This window comes from Corvus hawaiiensis, chromosome Z (assembly GCF_020740725.1).
Source record: "Corvus hawaiiensis isolate bCorHaw1 chromosome Z, bCorHaw1.pri.cur, whole genome shotgun sequence".
Taxonomy (NCBI): Eukaryota; Metazoa; Chordata; class Aves; order Passeriformes; family Corvidae; genus Corvus; species Corvus hawaiiensis.
Window position 1 is genome coordinate 58,058,204 of NC_063255.1, and position 9,545 is coordinate 58,067,748.

The 9,545-nt window shown below is 40.0% G+C and overlaps 1 long non-coding RNA gene across 1 annotated transcript; it reads right to left on the reverse strand.

Moving 5' to 3' along the window:
- Positions 1-4,894: 4,894 nt before the first annotated feature.
- On the reverse strand, positions 4,895-8,869 carry LOC125319806. The gene is made up of 3 exons (XR_007200898.1): positions 8,827-8,869; positions 7,848-7,849; positions 4,895-4,985 (listed from the first exon to the last, which is right to left on the reverse strand). It is a non-coding gene; the product is annotated as an uncharacterized LOC125319806 (long non-coding RNA).
- Positions 8,870-9,545: the final 676 nt, after the last annotated feature.

Sequence of the window (9,545 nt, forward strand, 5' to 3'; positions counted from 1 at the left end):
AATCATTCCAGATGAGGAAATGACTGTCTAAAACTCTGTCTGCTCTTTGGGACTCTGCTCAGTGGTGAGAGATGTTTTCAGATGTCTGAGAACATCTCAGCACAATGCAGGCAGAAACAGCAATCCTCAGTTTCTTAACTCCACCTCTGTTCTGATCTTGGCTGTGTGTTTCAGTGGAATTATTTGTTCTGTGACAGAGACTAAACATTAGACAATTCTTCCTTTTTACCATTTGTTTTACTGGCGCAGTCTTGGAGTCACATCCATTTTGTTGTAATCATTATCTTTTTCTTAATTTTCTCTTGGTGTAAGAACAAAATTGAGGACATCTGAAGTATCATAAACCTTCCAATCTAAACTTCTCCTTCAAAAAGGCTTTTTCTTGTGTAGGGTAACTCCTGCCTTTCCCATCCTAGCTCCTTGGATAATACACTTTTGTAGTGCAATACAGGTTCACAAGAAATTTTTAACAGAGCCTTCAGGGAGCTGCACTCAATAAGTGAAGCTCCTATAGTCATATCTACAATACTTGAAAGATCTTCACACTTTTGAGAGTTGTGTAGGAAAAGACTGAGTGGTCTTTGGTTTGACAAAACTAAAATCTTATTCTGCTGGACTTTTTTTTCTGGTATGAACTTTGTTTAAATTTGATTGAGTCTGGGTACCTAGCAAAATAATAAAGTGAGTGGTTTAATGCCCTTGTCCATATATAGGCAGAATATGTAAAACATAAGATGTAATCAATGTCAGAAAAGTAGCAGCAAATTTAGAAGAAACACACTGCGCAATGTGTAGCTATAAAAAGTTTTCATCCTGCTCATTGCTCTAAATATACTGAGTTATACTTAAAATGAAGATACAATGTCAAAGGTATGTAGAATTGAGGACATTGGACCACTCCAATATATATTTCTAATCCCTGTATTAATTTATTGATTAGAAATGCTTATTGAGTTGTGCATGTTCCAAGAGCACTACATTACACAAGTGCTGTCTAGAAAATGTCAGTACTGATCTGCCTCAAACCTTTTCATGTCATTCTTATCCTCTTCCAAATGCTTTCATAAGCTTCATCTCACTCTATGTTATTTAACTGAAAATCTTTTTTATAAAGCAGTTTATCAAGCTCAGCAATTCAGTGAGGGATCTTGGCCAGAATAAAATAACACACACTCTGAAAGCACCTGAAATGCCATATTTGCATAATTTTTTGTACAATGTTCAGTGTAGTCATGCCATTACTCAGGTTGCAAATAGATTTATGAGGAAAAGAGGGGAGACTCTAACTCCTGAGCCCTGAAGAAAACAAAATTACTTCTGTCCTCCAGTAGTGCCAGGCATCATTTAGGAGGGAAAAACACTAAGTGACTTTCCTCGAAACTGAGCAGGAGATTCCTCCCTTGGAAAGCTCTCCTTGTCATTGGCAAGAAGAGGAAGGTTGACTGGCATGGCATCCCCTTTTCAAACTACATCAGTTCTGGCCACATATATTTAACATCGTGTTAATTTTGTTTTCCTCACTCGCATTAGAGCATTTGGGGGTTTGGTTGGTAGGTTGGGTTTTGATTTGTTTTGTTTAGATACTCTGGGTGTTGTGAATCTTTGTTTGAATAAATCAGAATGAAAATTTGCCCATTTGGAATGAAAATTTACAGAGGCCAGATTTTAAGTGTTGAGTAAGGATTTTAGTTTATTTTATTTTCTCTTTTCCTATATCAGAGGAAGAGATATGCAACTAAATTAATTAGGGAAACTCAGGTTAAAAATAATAATAAAAGTGTTACTTCTTAATTGATTGCATTTTGTGGCCAGTATCACATTAATGACAAAAGCTCATTAGAAATAAACAAAAACTAGAAGTTTCTTGGTAGATCTTATAGCTTGTGAAAAGGAAAATATATTTCAAATTTCCCACAACCTTTACCATGGAGGAGTTGAAGATCTAGTCTTACCTGAAGAAAAGGACACACCTGGCAATGTCTGCTTCTAGGTATATGGAAAGCGATACAAGAACTGAAAGTTACACAGTCACTTTCAGCCCAACTTTTTGACTGTCTTCAGCTGCCTAATGGTGCAGATCAAAGAGGAATCTCTGCATTTCAGGATGATTGGAACAGAACCATCATTCCATTCTTGGTCCTAAATAATATATTTTTTTGGTCTTGTGAAGTCATAGTGCAATTTACAAGAGAGGATTAACAGAGTTAGCTATTTTCTGATAAAGCCACATTTTATTAGTAAATGCCATACTAAATTTCTAAAAACATTGAAGTAAACTTTACCTTAACCCATTTAGCATTTTCATTAAACTCTTTCTCATACACCTGAAAAATTACTCTATCATCAGCAGCTTTATGTCTTTTCAATCCTGAGATATGTTTGGTGACTTTTTCTAATACAAGAATTCAGTGTTCTCAGAAAGCCACCACAGATAAGTCTCAAAAAATTTGATCATCAGCTTGTGTTACAGTCTGGTTTTTAAAGTTATTAGAAATGCCTCTGCTCGAATTAAGGTGCAAATGAGACCATACGCCAAAGTCAGTAGTATGGGTTTTATTTAATAGTAAATATGAGAGACAGAGAGAGAAGAAGAGAAAGAAATAGAAGAGAGATGGGGGGGGGACAGAAAGAGAGTGACAGAGGCAGATAAAAGAAAATATCTCCACTCCGTGGACCCCACCAGCATCCCAATGACTCTCTCCAACTGGTCTTCTTGGTGGTGAGGGTCCTCCCAAAATCATAGAATCCAATGGATTCATATATGCTCAGGCCAGGTGGGAATGCCCAGGTACCTCCCCTGGGCTTGGGGGGGCAGGAAGGGGCAGTTTGACACAGTGTCTTGCAGCAGACTCAGGATCTGTAGCATCACTTTGCATCACATGCAGTCCTCTGGTGAAAGGCCACAGGAATAAGTCTGGGGAGCACTTCAGGGATCTGACACCCCCTCAGCTGCCTTCCATGTGGATGTCTTGTGGATGTGGCCTTCATGGCATTGGGGTTTCACAGCTGGGCCAGTTTGTGTAAGGGAGGATGGGTGTTCTGTGTCTCTGACCAGAGGTTACACCACACACCCTAGACCTCCTCTGCCCTAGGTTGGGGGGGAGTCTGTGTAAACCTGGCCTCTGTAGGCTGTGGTCTCCCCCACCCCAAACCCAGCCAGGGATGATTCTTTGCTGTGTTTAATTTTATTGTGGATGCATTCTTTTCCCTCACCCTTGTGAGGGAAAAGATCATCACCTGAGATGATTGAACAATAGTGTCCCCTTTATCTTACGCAGGTGGCTTCACTCACAGTCCAAAGTTCAGTTGGGCGTCTTCAAGGAGGGGTGGGCTTCTGTGGTTGTAGCTTCTTTATACAGTTTTTGCTATAATGGGCAAAACTCCTTCATAATAATGCTTAAGGCATGAACAATTTCAGTCTCTGACAGCTTAACCTTGGTCCTCTTGAACAATCTGGCTTGTAGCCCCAGATCCCGTGAGATGGGTATCCACTTTTAGCACTAGTGAAACAGATAACAATATTGACATTTACCGAGCAGCTGCAGGGAATCTATTTTATTTCAGTCACTTTGTTTCACTGCTGAAATTAATAAAAATTGTTTCAGTGTGATTTATAGTAAGTGGTATTTCAGAAAGTAATAGCTTTTTTTGCAAGTTGCAACACCAAATTTCTAGGCAGTTCTGCCTAACACCAGAGTCTCCATACTATCATATGACAGTAATGAGTCAAACTTGACCCAAATTCACATTGTCTCACTGCTTGGAGTATATCACAGAATAATTCTAAAGAAATATTTATATTTATTAGCATGCACGAAGACTTAGGCAGCATTGTTCAATTATCTAAAACAATCAAGCTTAGTAGAACCATTCCACTTATTATGGCTTTATCATTACTGTTAACATTATTCACAGAAACATATAGTAGCTCATCCAAAACTAGAGATTTAAATCTTTTCTAGTAGAACACATCTTCATCATGTTATATTCTATGCTTTTGTGCTTTATCCTGCACTTGCGCAGTGTACGCTGACAGAAATTCACAAGTCAACAAGTCTAACTAGACTGCAAGTTTGCAGAACTTGTATTTGTTTGCCATGATGAAATTATTCAGATTGTTTAGGTGAATGAATGAAACTGCCTTGGCAAGGGGCATTCTTGCTTCCACTTAATTGGATAAAGCTTCTGCATGGTTTCTACAATATTTGATCACAGTCTGTGATTAAATTTGTCACACAAAGTATTGACAAATCAGAGGACTGGACAATCACCAACCATATGAAGTTCAACAATGGAAGGTGCCAGGTTCTGCACCTGGGACAATGCAATCCTGGATGTACGGGTGGACAGACTGGGGAATGAGATACTGGAGAGAAATTCTATGGAAAGGGACTTGGGGAACGTGGTTGACAGAAAGCTGAATATGAGTCAGCAGTGCCCTGGCACTCAGGACGGCCAAGCATGTCCTGGGGGGCATCAGGCCCAGCATCACCAGCCAGGCAAGGGACGGGACTGTCCCTCTCTGCTCTGAGCTGGGGCAGCCTCACCTGGGGCAATTTTGGGCACCACAGTATGAAAAAGACATTAAGGTATTAGAGAGTGTCCATGAGGATGATGAAGGGCCTGGAGGGGAAGCCATATGAGGGGCAGCTGAGGTCATTTGGTCTGTTTGGTCTGGAGAAGACAGAGGGGAGATGTCATCACAGTCATCAATTTCCTCATGAGGGAAGAGGAGGGGCAGACGCTGATCTCTTCTCTGTGTGACACGAGACAGGACTTGAGTAAATGGCCTGAAGTTGAGTCAGGGGAGGTTTCGGCTGGATACCAGGCAAAAGTTTTTGACCACAGGATGGCTGGGCACTGGAAGAGCTTCCACAGGGAAGTGGTCACAGCAACAAGCGTGACAGAGTTCAAGAAGCATTTGGACAATGCTCTCAGGCCCGTGGTGGGATTCTTGGATGTCCTGTGCGGGACTAGGAGTTGGACTTGATGGTCCTTTTGGGTCCCTTCCAAGTCAGCTGTACTAGTTTGAAAACAAACCAGTGGGAGGCACCAAGTCAGAATAACAATTTAATGGGGAAGTTAAAGAAAAGGAAAGAAAAAAACTAAAAGAAAACACTGGTTCAAACTGACAGAGTCAAGGTACAACCTGAGTCCCTGTTAGGCAGGGTGATGGTAGCAGTCTGGTAGAATGGTGGCTGCAGTCCTCTGAAGCGGTGATCCTGTAGAAAAAAAAGGGTCTGCTCTTCCTCAGAAGGTCCAGTGGTGGCTATGTAGCTCCTGTCCTCTGGAAATCCAGTGGGAAGGCGTTGTCTCTGGTGTTCAGCCTCAGCTTATATCCACGGGGATGCTTGGTTCCTCCCTCTGGGTGGAGCATCTCACAATGGGGTAATGAGTCATGAGGCCAAGTGTTGATTAGGCTCATTAACAGAAGATAGTCCAGAGGGAGTTATCTCTGAGTCATGTGGCAGGACAATGATGGGCCATTAACAGCAAGATAGTCTGGGGGGAGGAGGCAAGGAAACACTGCCCCACCTGATTTCAACGGCTGATGGGGATGGTAATAGAATACACTGCAACCCAGGACATCATCATATTCTGTGAGTTTATCTACACTTTATTGTACATTTGAAATAATGTAATCAATGTAAGGATGTTGATTTAGGTCCTCCATCATGAAGACTCTAATAATGAAAGGACACAAGTCTGAGCACCTGAAGCAAAGGGTGGAAACTTTTGAATGTAGCTTTTCAGAAGAACAGTTCTTCCTGACAGTTAAAGAGTAAGCCACAAAGAAAGGGAAACCACTTAAATTGTTTAGGGACCTCCAAATTCAGGGAGCATCAGAAGAGATTTTTTTTACTGAAGTTGGCCTATAAACCCTCATTATATACTACCATCCATATTATACTATTTATTGATTGATTAATATATTTATATTTATATTTACATTTACATTTATATTTATATTTATTTATATACTTTCTGTATTCAGCATTGGAGAGGATGCACCATGTCCAGTTCTGAGCCTCTCAATTCAAGAAAGACTTTATAGTGCTGGGGTCTCTCAAAAAAGGGAAATGAAGTTGCTGAAGAGTGTAGAGAAAAAGTCATATGAGGAGCAGCTGCAGGAGCTGGGTGTGTTTAGCCTGGAGAAAAGGAGGCTCAGTGGAGATCTTATCACTGTCTATAACTACCTGAGAGGAGAACATAGCCAAGTGGGATTGGGCTCTTCTCCAAGGCAGCCAGTGACAGGATGAGAGGACATGGACTCAAACTGTGCTAGAGGAGGTTCAGGTTGGACATCAGGAAGAATTTCTTCACTGAAAGGGTTGTTAAGCATTGGAATGGACTGCCCAGGGAGTTGGTTGAATTAACATCCCTGTAGGTGTTCAATAAAAGACTGCTCATGTCATTTTGGGCCATGTTCTAATTGACAAGATGGTGATCAGTCAAAGGTTGGACTTGATGATCACAGAGGTCCTTTCTAACCTAAATAATTCTCTGATCCATAAAAGGAGGAGATTCCTCCATCTCATAATCCCATGAAAAGAAATACATTAAACAGTGACATGTTTAGCTACCGTGGTGCAATATATAGAGTGGAGGATCTCAATACTCCATAATCTCTGAATAGACGATCCTGCCTCAGATTACATGCTACTATCGGTGTTTCTCCAGCAACTACACTGCAAAATGATGCACAGCCCTACTGTTTAGCTATACTTGGCTTGTTTATGCTATACTGTTTTGCATTTAGAACCTACATTTGTCCATTATTATTCCTCCTAACGTAGGCAGCTCCAATGAGCTGAACATACAAGAGTTTGAAGTGTCCATCCATAGAGAGCTCCTAAATGGATGCTTCACTTGAAAATAAATAAATATAATCCATCCCAAATTTCAATAAATTTTATGCTTTTACTCCTATTATAGAAGATTGAGACTTCTAAAAACTATTTTGGATTTCTTACCTCTTCACATATTGTGCCATACTCTCATCATTTTAACAAAAGCTGTAATCATTAAAACCTGGGTGATGAGAAAAAGTTTATAAGAAGCTGAACCATATCATAATTATCATTATAAGAAAGTGATCTGTAGAAATAACACTTCCAAAATACAGTTTCTCAGAATCCCCCTTGATTTCTCTATTGCAGTAAAGGAGCAAGATTTTTCCTAATATTCAATGGATTGTGGGTCCCTCACACAAACTTTGACCCATAGAAATATAAATTAAGCTAAAGAATAAGTTCTTTAAGCAACTCCATTCATCTCTGAGATGAAAGATTAGGCAAAATGTCTCTGCAATTATCAACTTCATTGTCCATGACACTACTGGAGTTTGTCCAAGTTTCAGTATTTTTAGGTATCTGGCTTGTCATTGTGAGATTGTCAAGGAAATAGAATTAAATATATTTTAAAAAACCTAAACCGTGCTGTTGAAACTAACTTCACACTAGGCAGATTGAATTTTGGCTGCCCAAGCTGTAGCAACCCAAGCTTAAAAACATGCATTCTTCCTGATAGTTTTAGGTGTTGCAATCTTTCACTTGCTCCATGAACTAACCCTCCCCAGGAAAAATACCTCTGACCTGCTCTTCACCTCTTTGTTTCAGGGCCTGAATTTCCTTAGGAAATAGCCCTCAGTGAGTTTGTTTGTTTATTTGCTTCTGTGAAGGGAGAAAGATGAAAATATAGCATCTAAAAGGGCGCATATATAAATATGTTACTGATGGCAAAACTGAGAAACTACCAGCAAAATTTCTTAAGGGGAGCGCTGGGAGGTACTCCACTCAACTGTCTATCTACTAGATGACTTGAGATTTTGGCTGCCCTTCCAAAACTTCTCTTTATCCATCCCACCAAATAGTAGTGCTTTTGGTAAGGGATGTCTAATGACTGTTACCTATTTGGTAGGAGCAAGGAGAGGAATTATCAGTGGAGTACCCTCAGCTATGGAATTAATTTAACTGTTGGTCCAACAGAGCTCAAGCATCCTGACTCTCAGGGCAAATCACCAGTTGAAGCTTTCCTGAGAAAAGAGAGTAAACGTGGTATGTTAAACTGATTCTTGGAGGAGATGGCAGTGGCTCACATAATAAATGTTGCCTAATACTTTCCATTAGATTTCAGATCACTACTTGGCCCATGATTCTTAGACTTTCACCATATTCATCTATATATTTTCATTTCTCTACTACTCTCTTGTGATGGTAAAATACCAAAGGGTTTTGATGGGTCAAGGAGCCTGTTTTCATATTTTCCAGCTAGTGTTATTAACATTTTTTGGTTTACATTTTAAGGCCTTTATTGATGGAGGTGATATACCTCAAGAACAGGAAGCAGGCAAATGTGGTTCTTCCTGAGATGTGCACTAGTCACTTTTGTAGTCAAGGTGCAAAAAGAAATCATTAAGCCAGTCAGGTTTTGAACCACAGGTACTGTTCTCAGGGTTCAGGTTGCATACAAATTAAAAATGAATCCTGTGGAAACTAGTTGATGTCTGTGACTCTCAGCAACCTGCTCTAGGCGGTGGCATCCCTGTCCATGATGTGGAGGTTGAAACTAGACGATCTTTTAGATCCCCCCCAACACTAGCCATTCTGTGATTCAGTGATTCTATGACTCTATGATGAGATTACACAAGAAACATGAAATCTGGAAAAGAAACCTAGTGGCCAGACCATTTTCTTTGTTTCCCCTCCATTTTCAATATATTTATCATTTGACCATGAGATTAGCTTAGTTGGTTAGACCATGTTGCTAGTAATACCAGGGATGCTGGTTTGATACCTCTGTGGGGCATTCACTTAACAGTTGGACTCAATGATCCTTGTGGGTCCCTTCCAACTCAGAGTATCCTATGATTTTCTGCTTGCTTAAATTTACGTTCTGTATGGGCGGATCATAATCTTCTATCTACCACACTGGACAGAAAGATCTAAGTTTGTGAGAAATAGACCCATGTTCCAAGGAGGTTTGAGGTCCAGAAACAAGTGCTGCCAATAGATCTTTCCAGTGTTTGGAAAGGAGGGCTACAGCTAGACGATGGGAATAAACCTCCAAAGCCACTTCAACGTTGTTACCACAGTCTGACCTCATTCTTTTACTGGAGGAGCTCTCTTAGTACCAGAAAAAACAGCTGTGTATTCTGCAAGGTATAGTGTCCCTAGGCCTTACAAGAAGTGATACTCTCCCTCTTTCACAATTTTCATGTCAGCATTAGTTCAACACTTCCAATGATCAGATGAGGCAATCATAGCAGCTAGTTAGTGACTTCCTGAACTTTGTGTACGTTCATAAAGGCCATGCTTTCATTCATAGTCCACTTTAGATCTAAAGTAGAGCAGATGCTATAGGTACCTTTATATCTCTAAGAAATAATTCAGAAACTTTGGGGGAAAAAAATCATTCCTTGAGTAATTTATTTTTTTAATTAATGTTAGAGCGATGATATTGACAGCACTCCATAAATAAAAATACCATGAAATAAAAATAAATACAGCACTTGAAATTAAAACAGGTCAGTGGTTTAATGACTT